This window comes from Hylobates moloch, unplaced genomic scaffold (assembly GCF_009828535.3).
Source record: "Hylobates moloch isolate HMO894 unplaced genomic scaffold, HMol_V3 SCAFFOLD_10, whole genome shotgun sequence".
Lineage (NCBI taxonomy): Eukaryota > Metazoa > Chordata > Mammalia > Primates > Hylobatidae > Hylobates > Hylobates moloch.
The window spans coordinates 35,822,764-35,843,185 of NW_026652285.1; positions in this window are offsets into that span (position 1 = coordinate 35,822,764).

The following is a 20,422-nucleotide window of genomic DNA, read 5'->3' on the forward strand; positions in this document are numbered from 1 at the left end:
TACTGGTGATTATTGGTGTCCATGCGTGAAGAAGGGTACAGAGAAGCAGGTTGAGTGGATGGCAAATTGCCGACTGAGGGACCAAAATGACAGGAGGGTGAGGGGCTGTGGTGGATGGGGGAGGGCCTGCAGAATTACAGGTAAACAGTAGTTTGGTCCTGGAGCCATTAGGTAGCTCTGGAGCCAAAGACTACAAAGGTTTGGAGAGGGAAGAGTTAACATAGATATGGTCCCGGGCTGTCCAAGTTGGGGCTGTGGGAGCTACAATTATAAGCTCTTCTTGAAGAGAAATGAGATCATCAGGGGGTGACGTTAAGCCAAAGTCACCAGAATTAGACATTGAATCCTCAATATCATCAGGTGGGGGAGGAGTAGGTGAAGGGAGAGGCTGAGGAGATAACGAAGGCTGAGTGGGAGAGGAAAGCTGAGGAAAAGGTAGAGGGTCACCAGATTCATAAAATTGTGGTAACTTTAGGGGGTCACGGGATTGGTATGTCATTAGGATGACAAGTACCAAGGCCCTATCACCCAAAACAGTGATGGGAACATAGTTTCCTGTCAGGACCAGTTCCCGGAATTTTGCACCAACACGATCCCATAGTTCCACATCTAACGTTCCCTTTTCAGGAAACCAAGGACAATGTTCCTCCACTGCCCTGAATAGAGTGACCATATTTTCCATGGGCACTCGAACACCACCCTGTTTTAACAGGAGTTTAATATAGCAGAGATAAGCATGATGTTTAGACTCCACGTGACCCATAGTTACCTCGGACGATAAACAGACAACTCAACAATCATCAGGGAGCCGAACAAACATTTCTGTGGACCAGACCGATGAACGTTTCTCCACACCTACCAAAGGGAATCAGGTTCCCACATGCATTTAGGAAAAAGAAAACCACGTTGGGCACCAGATATCGGGGGAACCCACCCCTAATATTTCAATGTAGTTTCTTTCTATTTTCCATAAGTGTCAGTTGGCTGAGAAATAAAGAGAAAGAATACAAAGAGAGGACTTTTACAGCTGGGCCTCCAGGGGTGACATCACATATCAGTAGGACCATGATGCCCACCTAAGCCTTAAAGCCAGCAAGTTTTACTAAGGATTTCAAAAGGGGAGAGTGCAAGAACAGGGAGTAGGTCACAAGATCACATGCTTCAAAGGGCAAAAAGGAGAACAAAGATCACATGCTTCTGAGGAAACAGGAGAAGGGCAAATTCAGAACTACTGATAAGGGTCTGTGTTCAGCTGTGCACGTATTGTCTTGATCAACATCTTAAACAACAGAAAACAGAGTTTGAGAGCAGAGAACTGGTCTGACCTCAAATTTACCAGGGTGGGGTTTCCAAATCCTAGTGAGCCTGAGGGTACTGCAGGAGACCAGGGCGTATTTCAGCCCTTATCTCAACTGCATAAGACAGAGCGGCCATTTATAGACCTCCCCCCAGGAATGCAATTCCTTTCCCAGGGTCTTAATATTAATATTCCTTGCTAGGAAAAGAATTTAGCGATATCTTCCCTACTTGTATGTCCGTTTATAGGCTCTCTGCAAGAAGAAAAATATGGCTGTATTCTGCCCGACCCTGCAGGCAGTCAGACCTTATGGTTGTATTCCCTTGTTCCCTGAAAATTGCTGTTATTCTGTTCTTTTTCAAGGTGCACTGATTTCATATTGTTCAAACACACATGTTTTACAATCAATTTGTACAGTTAACACAATATTGATCCTGAGCTGACATACATTCTCAGCTTATGAAGATAACAGGATTGAGATTAAAGACAGGCATAAGAAATTATAAAAGTATTAATTTTGGGAACTGATAAATGTCCATATTAAAGTGAAATCTTCACAATTTGTGTTCAGAGATTGAAGTAAAGGCAGGCATAAGAAATTAGAAAAGTATTATCTGGGAACTGATATATGTCCATATTAAAATGAAATATTCACAATTTATGTTCCTCTGCCGCGACTCCAGCTGGGGTCCCTGACTTCCTGCAACAAACATAATACCCAATAGGTGGTTGTTTAGCCTACATTCCTTCCCTCCCTCCTATCCAGTAGCCTGCTGTATCTATTGTTCCCATATTTATGTCTATGTGTATTCAATGTTTACCTCCCACTTGTGCAAGACCATGCAGTATTTGCTTTTCTTTTCCTGTGTTAATATATTTTGGATAATGGCCTCCAGCTGCATCCATGTTGCTGCAAAGGACATAATTTCATTCTTTTTTATGACTGCATACTGTTAATATTTTATGGTGTCTGTTTACCACATTTTTAAAATCCACTCCTCCATTGATGAGGACCTAGGTTGATTCTATGTCTTGGCTCTTATAAATAGTTCTGTATAAACATAAGAATATATGTATCTTTTTGATAGAATGAATTATTTTCTTTCATATATATACCCAGTATTGGAGTTCCTGGGTCAAATGGTAGCTCTGTTTTATATTCTTTGAAATATCTGAATTGCTTTTCTCAGTGGCACTTCTGTCAGCAGGTTTTATACTGGGCTGTATGGTTCCGTGTACAAGCCAGTAGAATGATACCACTGAAATTGTCTTTAAAATAAATCTTCAATGTATAGTCCTTGCATTTTATGATCTTCATATTATATAATAACTTGGTGGAATGCCTGGCTAACATGGGTAGAAAACACAAACACACACATACACACATGTACACACACTCATATGTAGCTTTATCAACAATGATCTTATTAATTATTTGCAAAATTATTGAGGGGCTGGTAGAGGTTTCAGTTAAAATACAGAAAATAGAATCAGGAAACCATTCCTAAATGGAATAATTGTTGATGGGATTCAAACAAAGGTTTTTGTTATATAAAACTCCATTGTTTTCCTAAGAGCTTGAGTTATATTAAGAGAGCAAAACTGGCCCAATTGTGCCTTGGAAGTGATATTTATGGTTTCTTTTGAATAAATATAAAAATTCACCCTCTGTGTCTTAAAACTTAAGAAACTTTCATTCCTCTTGTTTGAGTCTCTTTCTCAGGAAACCATGCATCAGACCTCCCAGATAGTATCAAGAAAATGAAACCTACCAGATCACCACATCTAGGCAATGAGACACCAGACTCCTTATCCATTATGGTTGCCTAACTGACCACCTGCTGCCTGTTGACCAACTTCTCTTTACCTCCCCAAATTCCTGTTTTCCCACAGGTAGTTACATTTCTTTCCTTTTATATAAGCCCCTAATTTTTGTGAGGAAATGGTTTCGAGACTGATCTTTCATACTCCTAGGCTGCAGCACTCACATGAAGCCTTCTCTGGCAATACTAATTTTCTCAGTGATTGGCTTTTTGTGCAGTGATCAGCAGAACCTAAACCAAACCCCTGGTCTTTCAGTAAACAGAAGACAATCTCCCCAAAGTCCTGGGTCTCCCGTATTACTCCTTTGACACCATTCTGATGGGGGAACCATGAGGCATCTTTGTATATGGGTCTCTTCATGAAAGCTGACTTGAATGCACCTGCAGAGTTCATGTCTTCATGCAGATGGCCTCTTAGGAGCTAAGAGAAGCAGACTGGGGCCCCAAACATTCCATATTTGTGCATTGGTGCCCGTCATATGTGGAGCTGGTGCAAACATGTATGAGGCAGTGGTGGTCAAGTGAAAGAACCCGGGTGTTGGTCATATCTAAGGACTTATGTTGACATAACTTTGGCATGCTAGCCTCCACAGAAGCTCTGTGCTGCTTACCCTACTTCTGAGGTCCAAAGACATTTGCATACAATTTAGTTTGTTCGAATGTGTTTCTTGTAAACAGCCAAGTATTTAGGTTTTTAAGAAATTTGAAAGCTGATCTTTCAACAGCAAAACTCAGTAAATCCATGTTCATTTTGAGTAGTAGGGATTTGTTTAAATAGTTCCTGTCACTTTTGTTATTATGTTTTCTATTTACAGGTTCTCTTGTTTCTTTCTTTCTCTTGTTTGTTCTTTCAAACTATGTTTGTTTAAACAATCAACTTTTTTTCCTTTAGGGTTCTTAAAGAAGTTTTCTACTTCATGTTCATGAATCTTGTTGTCTTCAATTTTAAATAATATTATAATATTTATTTTGTGCACAATTAAAACAAGTAACTATGATTGAATAAATAATCCATTATCCTAAACCCTAAAAACTTCCATTTATGTAAAAATAATACGTCAAGATGAAAAAATTCAAATCATAGAAAGTTACAAAATAAAAATAATCTTCTCTGTATTTTCCAACCTTCTTTCCCTCCAAAATTACTGTTACAGGCTTTTTGTTTTGTGTATCCATCAGTGTGTGTTTGTGTGTGTGTGTATGTGTAAAATAGTATGTTATAAATCCATATAATATCTGTATAATGAAGTCATAGACATTATGAAAAGATGCCAAAAAATCTTTAATATTATATTATGTTAAGTATGATTTGTATTATATGAAGTATTAACATCACATACAAAACATGCTCTGTGCACTGTTTCATTCTCTGCTTTTTCAGCTTGATACAGTATATTTTAGAGATGTTCCATATCAACATATAAAAGTATACCTAGTTAATTTAATTACTTAGTGTTACATGTACAGATAAACCATGATTTTATTGGCTGATGGAATGTTTAGGTTAATTCCTAATTCATTTTTTTAATCACAAATGCTACTATAAGCAAACTTGCACGTTTCTTAGCAGAACTTTACACATACATCCTAATAGTGGAAATTTACACATACATCCTAATATTGGAACTTATGGGTAAGAAGATCTCAGAAGAGTTACTCTTCATTGAATTGATTTGAGATATCTGTACTTTATTTCCCTCAGGGAACTTGGACCAACATATTCAAGGAACTTGGATGAACATATCTTTCCCCGTGTTTATCACAGCCTCAGTTTCCTAACATGTACTATTTACAGATCCCTATATCTACTGTTCCTTCCTCATATTTCTGTTCTAAAACTCAACAGAAATAGTGGCTGCTTCTTTCATGGAATTGTGGAGAGGAATAGAAATAATATATGTGAATACTCATATATGATCCATATTTAGTGAATAAGAAATAATTACTTTTATTTTTATAAGTGCAGTTATTATTGAAACTAGAGAGAGAGAAAAAAACTGAACAGACCAATGAAATAAAAAAAAACTTACCTGTGGGGATCTTTGGTTCAAAAATAAATATGGTAGGGGTTGAGGGAAGTAATAGTATTAAATCATGTTAGGTTATTAATAACTATTTCTTGAACTAGTTTACAATAAAAGACATGTGGATTGGTGAAACCCCATCTCTACTAAAAATACAAAAATTAGCCAGGTATGGTGGTATGTGCCTGTAATCACAGCTACTAGGGAGGCTGAGGCAGGAGAATTGCTTGAACCTGGAAGGTGGAGGTTGCAGTAAGCTGAGATTGTGCCACTGCACTCCAGCCTGGGTGACAGAGCGAGACTCTGACTCAAAAAAAAAAAAAGACATGTGCATAAGTGTACAATTTAAAAATGAAGGAAAACAAGAAAGAATAAAGATTAAGCAAACATAAATAATGAAGGGAAAGACATAAACCAAGAACATGGAATTATATAATTATATAGTTATTGCTATTGCTATTAGTCCTAAATTTGCGCATAAAGACCTATATAGTTATATTACATTTAGGAACTGGAAAGTTACATATCATTTTAATGCCTCACTGGTTTTCAACTTCTCTTCATCAAGAAACTGCCTCTTTCCCCTACCACCAGTGGCAGGTAAATTATTTTGCTCATCAGTGGTATTTCATGTTTTGCTGTTTAGCTACTTGTATGCATCCACTATTTCTTCCGAGACCATACTGAAAACAAATAAGTGAGCACTCTTAATATCAGAAGGAGACCAAAAGTAAGGAAGAATGAAATTGAGGCCAAAAAGTTAAGAGAAGAAAGATGTAGTAGCTCTTTTCCTGGGCCAGTACATGGTGGTTTCTGTTTGAGTGGGCAATTTCAGATCTCTGGTGAGCCAGGTTTCTGTAGCTCTGCCCCAAACCTTGATAATTTGGTTCTCAGTGTAGTTGTTCTTGAATTTTTCATATATATATATATTTACTGATGTTCTGGGTCAAAAAGTCTTAGGTAGAAATTTTCCATTCTCTGTAATAAATTTCCACTTTCAAAATGTTACTGTGACAGTGCTGAGGCAAAAAGTGTTTTTTACACACACACACAACCCCCACTCCTACAACATCAGAGCCAATAAAAGGTAAATGTAATATGAAAAATCATAGGTGAAAAGTACAGACCTTGTGGTTTTTATATGTGTACTCACAGGAGCACACCTATACCTATTATTATATATGCTTCTATCTTCCTATTTCTATTTGGATGATTATAATATGTTTATCTCCTCCGAATCTATTATATCCCCTACATGTACTTTTCTTCTTCTATATTCAATGGTGAACATAAGTGTGTACATCCAGCTAAAATACATACATGTATACAAATACATACATATGTATGTGAGTTTCTTTGTGTGTTTCATTATATCTATATAGCTATTTAAATTAAAATATATAATAAATTTATAAAAATTAGGCTATGTGATTTAGGTAAAAATATCCTTATTCTAATGCTGAAGAGAAGAAAAATGCTCAATAAATAATAGTTATATTTAAATACAATCTTGCCATTTTGAGTTGTCACATAATTTATGAGGGATAAACTGAATTATCATATAAATAAAATAGTGTATTTTTCTGTAAGATAAAACGGAAGATCAAATTAATTTTGGAGAAGCGAAACCAATATGACTTATTTTCTCTTCTTAGTAGTCACTTAAAAAATATACCAAAGACATCTGAAGATCACAAGTACCATTTCACAAATTCTATGCCTTGCAAAATTGAAGATAACCAGTAAAGTCAAATAATGTTAATAAATGCTTATATTGCTATGCATTAATATACAAAAACTGCATTTCATTTTGCTAAAGAGATTCTTTCTTCATAACAATTAAATTCACATAATTAGTATTCCCATATGTTTGTTAAAATTAGCTTTCACTTTTATCTGTAAGGAAGCAGAAATATCAATCTAAGATCCAAGAACAATGTGCTTTGTCAGGAGTCTGGAAGATACAAAGGCAAATGAAGGCACAAGGAAGAACCAAGGAAGAGTAGGTAACCACACATTTACTAGAGCTTCTAAGAGAGCACTGAAATTTAGCAGGTAGGTGACAAAAATCTGTAAGGAATAAAAGGAGACAGAAGCAGGCAGCTAATCTAGCCAGGATCATTTTTGACTCAGAAGGAACACCGCATTGTAAGAGAAAAGTAGGTGAAATATTCCTAGGTGATATGGTTTGGCTCTGTGTCCCCACCCAAATCTCAGGTTGAATTGTAATCCTTCAGTGTTGGGGGAGGGACCTAGTGAGAAGGTGATTGGATCACGGGAGCAGATTTCCCCCTTGCTGTTCTTGTGATAGTAAGTTCTCATGAGATTTGGTTGTTTAATAGTACACAGCACTTCCCCTTTTATTCTTTTTCCTGCCACCATGTGAAGATGTGCAGCCCCTCCTATTAGAGGCCCAGAGGCCTAGGAGGGAAAAATGATTCTATGGCTAGGCCCAGGGCCCTGTTGCTCTGTGCAGCCTTGGGACATTGTGCCGTGTGTCCCAGCTATTCTAGCTCCAGCTGTGGCCAAAAGGGGCAAACGTACAGCTCAGGCCATTGCTTCAGAGAATGCAAGCCCCAAGCCATTGTGGCTTTTACATGATGTTTGACCCGTGGGTGCACAGAAGGCTAGAGTTGAGGTTTGGGAGCCTCCACCTAGATCTCAGAAGATGGATGGAAACATGAATTTTCAGGCAGAAGTCTCCTGCAGGGGTGGAGCCCTCATGGAGAACCACTACTAGGGCAGTGTAGAGGGAAAATGTGGGGATGGAACCCCTACACAGAGTCCCCATTGGGACACTGCCTAGTGAAGCCGTGAGAAGAGGGCCACCATCTTCCAGATCTCAAAATGGTAGATCCACTGACGGCTTGCACTGTGTGCCTAGAAAAGCTGCAGGCACTCAACATTAGCCCGTGAAAGCAATCATAGGGGTTTTACCCTGCAAAGCTCAGGGATAGACCTGCCCAAGGCCTTGGAAGCCCACCCCTTGTATCACTGTGGCCTGTATGTGGGATATGGAGTCAAAAGATATTACTTTAAAGCTTTGAAATTTAATGAGTGCCCTGTTGGGCTTTGGACTTACATGGGGCTTGCAGCCATGGACTCCTGCAATTATAGCCATGGGAGGACCACTCAGCCCTTGTGTTTTCTGAAACTAGTATAGGAAACCACTTTGAGTCCATGTGATAACACTGTTCCAGAGGTGGAGTTTACTCTGGGTCCCACACACCTTCTAAGAAACGAGCAGCTGTAGTATGGTGCCATTTTAAGAGCCCAACGCCTGCCAGTCTACATTCTGCTCTAGGGTCCAATAGCCCCTGCATTTCCACATTCTTGGAGCCTCACTGACTTCTCTCCACATTTACCCAGAGGGTTGAAGCATCACAAATGCCAGCTGGGTCCAGCAGTGCAGCTGGGTCCACAATCACTCTAGCCCACACAATGTCCTATACTTTGGGAAATGTGAGGCATAGCACACCAGGGAGGTTGACCCTGGGAAAAAAATGATCCAAACCTTGCAATCCTCAGAACCTGAATGCAGCCTGCCTGTAGTCATTGTCTCTGAAAGCACCCGATTTCTTCAGTGGGAGACCCACTGAACAATTGCACATATCTTAAGTGGGCCTGGGAACTGGCTTATTCATATACCATCTCAGGGCTTAAAAATAGTCCTGTTTCATCTACTGACACTGCTGTTAGAACCTCAATATACTGCCCAGGGGCCTTGGAATAAACTCACTCTGCCTAACACAGCCAGCAGTGCATGCCCATATTTGCCACCTGGGTTTATGGGCCCACCTCACACAGCCCACAGTTGTCTCTTCTGACACTCATGCAAACCATTTAGGAGTCCAAAGGTTAGTACACTGCCACTACCGCCACTGTCAATGCCACACATGGAATATGTGGCTCAAAGGCCTGCTCCTCTGTCCCACCACTGCCACCAGAGGGAACTAAGGACACTGTCTGGAGGCCTAAGGACTGGCTTGCCAGGATCCACCAGTGCCAGTGCCTGTGGAAGTAGGAGGTAATTGAATAATGGGGGTGGGTCTTTCTTGTGCTATTCTTGTGATAGTGAATAAGCCTCATGAGATCTGATGGCTTTATAAAGGGGAGTTCCCCTTCCCATTCTCTCTTGCCTGCTGCCTGAGGACTGTTCCACATGATCTGCTACCACTACCACCACTGGTAACTGAGAATCAGCAAGCCTAGTGTTCCCATTCCCAGAAAAGCCTCACCACAACCTTCACTAATAACTGCAGACTAATCTAGTGATTAGCCTGATGCTGATTACAGCAAAGGAATTATACAGAGACTACATTCCTGTTCCCACCCAGAATCAAAGCCAAAGCACTTTACTTAACTAACACTACAGATACATCTATAGAAAAAATAATTTTTCCCAATAAAAGCCAATTTTTAAAATGGATGAAGTGACTGACTATTACACCAGATGCACAGATATCAATGTAAAGACATGAGAAACATTAAAAAGCAAGGAATCCTGACACTTCCAAATGAATGCAATAATTCTTCAGTAACGTATCTAAAAAAATAGAAATCTATAAAATGCTTGAAAAAAAATTCAAAATATTGATATTATAGAGTGATATTATTTGGCTGTGTCCCCGCCCAAATCTCATCTTGAATTGTATTTCCCATAATTCCCATTTGTTGTGGGAGGGATCCGGTGGGAGGTAATTGAATAATGGGGCTGGGTCTTTCCTGTGCTGTTCTTGGGATAGTGAATAAGTCTCATAAGATCTGATGGTTTTATAAAGGGGAGTTCGCCTGCAGTCTCTTGCCTGCTGCCATGTAAGAAGTGATTTAGCCCCTCATTCACCTTCTGCCATGATTGTGAGACCTCCCCAGCCATGTGGAACTCTGAGTCAATCAAACCTCTTTGTTTTATAAATTACCCAGTCTTGGGTATGTCTTTATTAGCAGCATGAGAACAGACTAATACAGTACATTAGTACTGATAGAGTGGGGTGTTGCTGTAAAGATACCCAAAAATGTGAAAGTGACTTTGGAACTGAGTAACAGGCAGAAGTTGGAATGGAGGGCTCAGAAGAGGACAGGAAGATGTGGGAAAGTTTGGAACTTCCTAGAGACTTGTTGAATGGCTTTGACCAAAATGCTCATAGTGATATGGACAATGAAGTCCAGGTTTATGCAGTTTCAGATGGAGATGTTGAACTTTTTGGGAATAAAGGTGACTCTTGTTATGTTTTAGCAAAGGGACTAGCTTCATTTTGCCTCTGCCCTAGAGATTTGTGGAACTTTGAACCTGAGAGAGAAAATTAAGTGTATCTGGTGGAAGAAATTTCTAATCAGAAAAGCATGCAAGAAGTGACTTGAGTGCTGTTTAAAGCATTCAGTTTTATGTACTCATGAAGATAGGGTTTGGAATTGGAACTTACATTTAAAAGTGAAGCCCAGCATAAAAATTTGGAAAATTTGCAGTCTGAACATGCGATAGAAAAGAAAAACCAATTTTCTGAGGAGAAATTCAAGCTGGCTGCAGAAATTTGCATAAGCAATGAGGAGCCAGATGTTAATTGCCAAGACAATGAGGAAAGTGTCTCCAGGACATGTGAGAGATCTTTATGCTAGCTCCTCCCATCACAGGCCCAGAGGCCTAGGAGGGACAAATGGTTTAATGGGCAGGGTCCAGGAACCCCTGCTATGTGCAGCATGGGGACTTGGTGCCCTGTGTCCCAGCCACTCCAGCCATGGCTAAAAGAGGCCAATGTAGAGCTCAGGCCACTGCTTCAGATGGTGAAAGCCCCAAGCCTTGGTGGCTTACATAAGGTGTTGGGCCTCCGCATGCACAGAAGTCAAGAATTGAGCTTTGGGAACCTCTGCCTAGATTTCAAAGGATGTATGGAAATGCCTGGATGTCCATGCAGAGGTGTGCTCCAGGGATTGAGCCATCATGGAGAACCTCTGCTAGGGCAGTGCAGAAGGGAAATGTAGGGAGGGAGCACACCCACAGAGTTCCTAATGGGTACTGCCTAGTGGAGCTGTGAGAAGATGGCCACCATCTTCCAGACCCCAGAATGGCAGACTCACTGATAGCTTACACTGTGCTCCTAGAAAAGCCACAGACACTCATTGCCAGCGCATGAAAGCAGCCAGAATAGTGGCTGTACTCTTTGAAGCCACAGGTGCAGAGTTGCCCAAGACCATGTGAACCCACCTCTTGCATTAGCGTGACCTGGATGTGAGACATGGAGTCAAAGGAGATCATTTTGGAGCTTTAATATTTGACTGCTCTGCTGGATTTTGTACTTTCATGGGGTCTGTAACCCCTTCATTTTGGCCAACATCTCCCATTTGAAATGGGTGTATTTACCCAATGCCTGTACCCCCATTGTATCTAGGAAGTAACCAACTTGCTTTTGATTTTACACTCTCATAGGCAGAAAAGACTTGACTAGTCTCAGATGAGACTTTGGGCTGTGGACTTTTGAGTTAATGCTGAAATTACTTAAGCCTTTGGGGGACTGTTGAGGAGGCATGACTGGTTTTGAAATGTGAGGACATGTGATTTGGTAGGGACCAGGGATGGAATGATATTGTTTGGCTGTGTTCCCACCCAAATCTCATCTTGAATTGTAGCTCCCATAATCCCCACATGTTGTGGGTGGGACTGAATGGGAGGTAATTGAATTATGGGGCATTTTATTACTCCCATGCTGTTCTTGTGATAGTGAGTAAGTCTCATGAGATCTGATGGTTTTATAAAAGGGAGATCCCTGCACACACTGTCTTACCTGCCACCATGTAAGATGTGACTTTGCTTCTCATTTGCCTTCTGCCATAATTGTGAAGCCTCCCCAGCCATGTGCAAGTGTGAGTCAATTAAACCTCTTTCCTTTATAATTTTCCCAGTCTTGAGTATATTTTTATTAGCAGCATGAGAACAGACTAATACAGAGAAACTCAGTGAGATACAAGAGAATACAGCAAACAACACAAAGAAGTAATCCATTTATGGCCTAAATGAGAAATTCAACACAGAAATTGATACCATAAAAAAATCTAGAAATCCAGTAAATGAATAAATTTAAAAATGAAATAAAATATAATCAAGAGATTCAACAATAGAATAGATTGAGCAGAAGAATGAATTTGTAAAATTGAAGACAAGTCTTTCAAAAGAACCAAGTCAAACTAAACAAAAGAATATGAAGGAATAATAAAAGCTTGCATGATATATAGAGCGTAAAATAGTGACAAAATATTTGACTTTTGGAAGTTCAAGGAGAAGAGCTGGGCAAAGGCATAGGCAACCTATTTAATAAAATAATAGCTGAAAACTTTCCAAGTCTTACAAATGATATGGAAATTCAGATACAAGGAGTTCAAAGATCCTCAAACATATTCAGCTCCAAAATATTTTTTCCTATGACACATTATAGTCAGAATTTCAAAAGTTAAACACAAAGAGAGAATCTAAAAACAAAGAAATGCATCAGGTCATATATAAGGGAATCTCCATCTGACTAATAGTAGATTTCTCAGTTGAAAACTTACAAGCCATAGGAAAATGGAATGATATATTCAAAGGGCTAAATAAAACAAACAAACAAAAAAATCGGTCACTCAAGCATACTCTACTCAGCAAAGCTGTTCTTTAAAAATGAAGTAGAAGTAAAGCCTTTTCCAGGTAAGCAAAAATTACGTAGTTCATCACTGTTAGACCAATTTTACAAGAAATGCTTAAGGGCATCCTACATCTGGAAGTGAAATGGTACCTCACCTTGATGAGAACACACAAAAGTATAAAACTTACTAGTAAAGCAGATACAAAAATGAGAAAGAGAAAGAAGCCAGACATTATCACTACAAAATAACCATCAAATCATAAAGGTTGTAAAAGGAATATTAAATCTTGGGACCTCAATTCACTATACCAAATGGAAAAAATTAAGCTGAAAGCTGAGTCATGCCAGAAACTGCATTTCCTTTTGTTTTCAAGCTGATATCTATAGGTAAAATGTTAAATATATTCACAGATAGATACACTATGTTTACCTTATCTTATGTAAAGTGCCAATTTACTGAGTGCTAGCTAAATAAATAATTGACTATTCCTCTACCTGTTCCTTTTCTCTTGCAACAAACAGGTGGGTTCAGTAATGTGTGCATACCCTCCCTCTTTCTATTGTAGCCTACTTTCCCCCTTTAAATATTGAAGGCTTCAAAATCTTCGAAAAAAAAGTATGGAGCACTGATTGTTCCTGTGGATTTGTTATCCTTTTGTCTGAGTATGTAATCTCAGCAAAGTAAATTTCTAAATTGATTAAGACCTGTCTCAGATACTTTTTGTTTTAGATGATAACAACAGAAGAAGAAAGAAACAAAGGATATACAAAACAAATCAGAAAATAAATAATAAACAAATAACAAAATCATAGAAATAAGTCGCCACCTATCATTAACAACCTTGAATGTAAATAGTTTAAATTCCCCGATTAAAAGACAACAGACTGGCTGAATGGATTAAAAAGTGAAAAATAAAACAAGACCCAACTATATACTGCCTACAATAAATTTACTTCACCTATAAAGACACACACAGACTGAAAGTAAAGAGATGGAAGAATATATTCCGTGTAAATGTAAACAAAAAGCATGCCAGAGTAGCTATGCTTATATACATAATATAGACTCAAAGTAAAAAAACGTAGAGACAAAGATGATCATTGTATAATCATAGAAATCAATTTACCAAGAAGTTATAACAACTCTAAGTATATATACACATTAATATTGAAGCACCCAGATACATAGTAAAAACATTAATAGAGGTAAAAACAGAGATAGACCCCAATAGAATAATAGTTAAGGACTTCAACACCCCACCTTCAGCACTGGATAGATCAACTATACAGAAAACTAATTAAAAAATTGAATTTAGTCTGTACATTGGACTGAATCTGTACAATTAAGACAATTTTAATATAATGAATGTGACAAGATTACAGGCACCTAACAGACATTTACAGAAATTACATCCAACAGTTTCAGAATCCACATTCTTCTCATCAGCACATACAGCATTCCCCAGGAGATATCATATATTAGGCCACATAACAAGTATCAACAAATTAAAAAATATTGAAATTATATTAAGTATCTTCTGAGACCACAATTGAATAAAAACAGATATCAATAACAAGAGGAATTTTGGAAACTGTACAACTGCTTGGAAATTAAACAACATGCTCCCAAACAACCATTAAGTCAATACAGAAATTAAGAAGAAAATAAAATAATTTCTTGAAACTAATGGAAAAGAAAATACAACATACTGAAACTATGGGATACAGCAAAAACAGTGCAAAGAAGGAAGTGTATAGCAATAAACAACTACATAAAAAAGTAGAAAAATTTCAAATAACCTAATGAATCTCAAAGAACTGGAAAAGCAAGAATAAACCAAAAACAAATTAATAGACTAAAAGAAATAATAAAAATCAGAGCAGAACTAAATGAAATAGAGACTAAAAATATACAAAAAATCAACAAAATGAAAGTTGGTTTTTAAAAAGATAAACAAAATGGATAAACTGCTAGCTAGACAGAAGACCCAAATGAATAAAATCAGAAATGAAAAGGAAATATTACAACTGATAACACAGAAATACAGACTTAATAGCAACAATTATGAACAACTATAGGCTAACAAATTGGAAAACTGTGAGGAAACAGATAAATTGCTAGACATATACAACTTACCAAGGTTGAACTAGGAAGAAATAGAAAACCTAAACAGACCAATAATGAATGATGAGATTGAATCATTGTTAGAAAGACTTCCAACAAGAAAAGCCCAGGATCAGGTGGCTTTATTGCTGATTTCACCCAAACTTGTAAAAGAAAAATTAACACCAATTTTAAAAAATTGATATAAAAAAATTGAGGAGGTGGGAATTTTTTCTAATTTATTCTATGATGTCAGCATTACCCTGATACCTAAACCAAAGACACAATAAAGGAAGAAAACTACAGGCCAATATACCTGATGAACGTAGACAGAAAATTCCAAAAAAAAAAAGAAAAAAAAGAAACCAGAAAGCTGAAACCAACAATGCATCAAAAAGACAAAACATAATGATCAAGTAACATTTACCCCAGCGATGGAAGAATGGTTCAACATAGGCAAATCAACAAATGTAATTCATCACATCAACAAAATGAAGCACAAAACGTATATGATAAGTTTTACAGACCAGTTAAAAGGCATATGATAAAATTCAACATCTGTTTATAATAAAAACTCTCAACAAATTAGTTATAGAAAGAGCATGTCTCAACATAATGAAGTCCATATAGCATATACCCATACTGACTTGGGAAAAGCTGAAAATGTTTCCTCTAAAAACTGGAATAAGGCAAAGATGCCCGCTTGTACCATTCTTATTCAACATAGTACTGTAAGTTCTGCCAGAAGAATCAGTCAAGAGAAAAAAAAAAAAGACATCCAAATTGGAAAAGAGGAAGTCAAATTGTTCCTCTTTGTGGAGACATGATCTTATATATAGAAAAACCTAAAGACTACAGCAAAAAAACTCTTAGAACTGATAAATAAATTCAGTAAGGTTGCATTATACAAAATCAACATATACAAATTGGTAGTATTTCTATACACTAATAACAAACTAGCTAAAAATGAAATCAAGAAGGCAATCTTATTTACAATAGCCAATAGCTACAACAAATGCTTAGAAATAAGATTATCAAGAAGGTGAAAGACTTTTACAATGAAAACTATAAGATGCTGATTAAAGAAATTGAAGAGAACACAAATAAATGTAATATATTACATAGTAATAGATCTGAATAATTAATATTGTTAAAATGACGATACTGTCCAAAGCAATCTACAGACTCAGTGCAACCACTGATCAAAATATCAATGACATTTTTCAAAGAAACAGAAAATTCTAAAATGCACATGGAACTACAAAAGGCCCTGAATAATCAAAGTAATATGAGTAGTAATCAAAACAGCATGGTATTGGCATAAAAACAGACATATAGACATATAGACAATATAGACATATAGACCATGTAACAGAATAGAGAACCCATAATTAAATTCACATGTTAGAGCCAATTGATTTTCAACAAAGCACCAAGCACATACATTGGTGAAATGACACCCTATTCAATAAATAATGCTGGGAATACTGAATATCCATATGCAGAAGCATGAAACTAGACCCCTTTCACCATAAACATGAATCAATTGTAAAAGAAAAAAAAAGACCTAAACGTAAGACCTGATATTGTAAAATTACTAAAAGAAAACATAGGAGGAATGCTTCAGAACATTGATCTAGGGAAAAGATTTTATGATTAAGACTTTATCTCTGTCTCAAAAAAAAGTATAAGCAACAAAAGCAAAAGTAAACAAATATCACTATTTTAAAATAAAAATCTTCTATACATCAAAGGAAACAATGAACAAACTGAAGACACAACCTAGAGAATGGGAAGAAACGATTTACGAATTATTTATCTTGCAATAATATACAAGGAACTCAAACAACTCAACAGAAAAAAAAATCCATTGAAAGTGGGCAAAAGAACTGTATAGACATTTCTCAAAAGAAGACACAAATGGCCAAGAAATATGTGAAACAATTACTCAACATCACTAATAATTAGAGAAATGCAAATCAAAACCACAATGAAATATCATCTTACTCTAGTTAGAATGGCTATTACAAAAAATTAAAAACAACTAAATAACAAATATTGGTGAGGATGTGAAGAAAAAGGAACTATACATCATTCGTGGGAATGTAAATTAGTATAGCCATTATGGAAAATAGTATGCAGGTTTCTCAAAAAACTAAAAAATCCAATCCAGCAATTTCACTACTGGGTATTTATCCAAAATAAAGTAATCTGTATATTAAAGAGATACCTGTTCCCCCACATTTATTGCAGAACTGTTCACAATAGCAAAGATTTGGAATCAACATAAGCATCCATGAATGGATGAATGAAGAAAATACGGCATATATACACAATGGAATATTGTTTAGTCATAAAAAGAATGAAATCCTTTAACCTGCTGCAACTTAGATGGAAATGGAAATCACTATTGTAAGTAAAATAAGCCCAGCATAGAAAGGCAAATATTACATGTTCCTGTTCACATGTGGGGGCTAAAAAATAGCTGATATCATGGAGGTAGAGAGTAGAATAATAATAGTTATCATAGCTGGAAAGTTTTGGGTGAGGGAGAATGAAGAAAAGTTGTCTAATGGGTACAAACATAGAGCTAGATAGAAGGAATGAATTCTACTGTTCAATAGCATAGTAGCAGGATATAGTTAACAATAATTAATTGTATACTTCAAATATACAATTAGAAGAGAAGATCTGATATGTTCCAAAACAAAAGAATAATAAATGTTTGAGGTGATAAATAAATACTCTGATTTGATTATTGCACACTATATCCATGTATCAAAATACCACATTCATATCTATACCATAAATATGTGCAATTTTTTGTAGCAATAAAAGAAATAAAAAAGAGTTTTTGTTCTCAAAGAGCCCACAATCTAACTATGGGAGTTGGTGGACGGGGATAGAAAATTCACCAACTTGAATTATATCTCTCAAATTGATAATCCCTAAAATAGCAAGTGAACCAATGCAAGAAAGCCTAGGGCCAGAAGAAAACAAAAAGAAAAAAACCATCCAGTAGTTTCTGAAAAGTCCAAATTGATTCTGATAGTACACGCTTATTCATATTGTTACAGAAATCACTTACCCAATAATTGTGACTTATTCAAGTACTTTTGGGAACCAACTTCTGGCTCTTGAAGTTTGTATGTGACTAGAGTTAATTACGTATTGGAAACGTAGTGGTACAGAGGCACAAACTCAGCCTCCTGATTGCTCACAATTATTAGGAGCCATGTTAGAGAAAATTTGGATGTCGTTATTAATTTTGGTGATAATGGTCACACGTATTTTTTTTTTACAACAGAGAAGAGGATATTGTTATGGTCCACATATAATAAGGAGATTACCTGAGATGTTAGGCTGAAATGGTCATTGCCCCAATACATGAAAGTGGCTTAGGTGAATTGTTATTAAAGGAACTTAAATACTTCTCAGAACTGTTATAGATTGATCTCTAATACTGAGATCAATAAATAATTATACTGCCAATGCAGGTTAGAAATCACTTACACTTGGTAGCAGGAAATAAATGACAGAGAAACAACTGCTTAAGACTGGACATTTTCTTAAAGGTTAATACCTACTTTTTTCTTCTTTGCATCATTGTTCTAGCCATTTGCCTATTTACTTTCATGTGTAGTTCCTATCCCTCTCCTGGTTCTTCTCTATATAGCAGGAAGTTAATCTGTAGAAAACTGTGTCTTTCAGATTCCCTGGCTGATTGACTTCTGTTTAGATTCTGTCTGCCTAAGTGGCAGGAGACTGGAGTGTGGGAAGACCAGCTGAGTTCTTTCTCTGCCCCTCTTGCTGCTTCAGATGTAATCTTCAGTAGTAACTCTACCTTTATAATTCTAGTTCTTTTTAGACAGCTCCTTCTTGTCACCTGTTCCTTCCTTTATGGTCTCAGTCACACTTAGAAGCCCATACTATGGGTCTAAACCCTGCCTCTGGTCCTTCCACAGAGTTCCAGCTCCCACCTGGGGGTCTCTTCTATGTGGCTCATCTGGTGGTCTCCTGAGAATCTCCTTCACTGGGGTTTTCGTTCCCCCTGGTGAGTCTGGCTTCTGAACTCTGGTATCATCATTTCCTTCTCCTTCTGTACCTCCAGTTGTAGGAGTACAAACAGCAGCTTCCTGCAGATGATTTATCTCTGGGTATCTCATCTTTCCCTGTTTTTGGCTTTTCTGAAAACTCTGTGACTAGTTTGCTGAATTAAATTCCCTGGTATGGTTCTGCTTTCCAGGCTGAACACAGGCTTGATATAATGATCAAATAACAGATGGTGTACATCTAGCTTATTAAATAGTAAGAAACAAGTTAAAACGAAGGGGTTGGGTGAGTGAAAAAATATATTTTTACCAAATTAAAATATGATTTATACACCATGAGAATCTTTTTTTAAACAGTAATCACAATTTTGATATGTCTTAAATATTGATATGAATTATGTGAGAATATCAGCTAAAAGATGGCATTTTAAGACTTATACAGATTGCTTATTAACTGGTTTCTGACTACAAAATCAGATTTTTGTTTTCTCACCATGGCTATTTGTAGAATAATTTTGCCTAAATCTCATTAGCTCTTCCTGGAGAATATTTTAGAACTACAGTTTTCCAAGAAATAAACCAGGATAGGTTTTTAATAAATTTCCTGGTAAGTCAATGTGTCAATCATTTAGAGGGATTGAGTAATTTCCTTTCAAAAATTTGAATAGACTCTGCTCTGAACTGTGTGTCCACATCTATAGAATTAATACATATGAATGTATTGACAAAGATCAGAACATACCTGTAGGAAAACTTTAAACAATGGTGATATCTAAAAGCCTATGCCACTTGCTTTATTTATTTTGAACTTTTTATTTATTTGTAGATTTGAAGAATTACTATTCTCCTCGAATGATGAAACTGAAGGAAATATTTCGCCCAATATAGTCGCTATCTGATCCTGGCTTATGCTGTAAATGAATGTGTCTACTATTTGCCTCGTTTCTCCAGAGTGAGGGGCAATCCCAGGATTTTGCTCAGGGATTTGTTGAACCAGAGATGCTTAGAGAAGGTAAATTTAAGATATAGGTAAGTTGTTGATGTCCTGTTCGATATGCTATAAATTTTCATCTTTTGTTTTCCCTCAGTAAGTACACTCAGATTCTGGAATGATTGCTCCCGAATAAGGGATGAATGATCCTCATTTAGACCTAAATATACAATTAAAGCTCAATCTACTTCATTGACAACACTGACAAGGGCTGAGAACCTCTACATACTCAAGTTAAAAAATAATTTTAGAGGCCCATACTCTATTGCAATTTTCCTTATATACCAAATGATGATGAGTACAAATTTTCACCAAGGTAGAACACTATGCAAAAGGTTGAAACCCAGCCTAAGACTGATAGGAGGAATAGATGGCTAGATTCTGATATAACCTATATTATTGTTCCCCAGTGTGAAATACTTGTTTTTTAAAAAATCATCATTATAATTATTGAGCAACAATTACATGACAGATATCATATTAGACATTATGTATACTATGTGTATATAAGACTATCC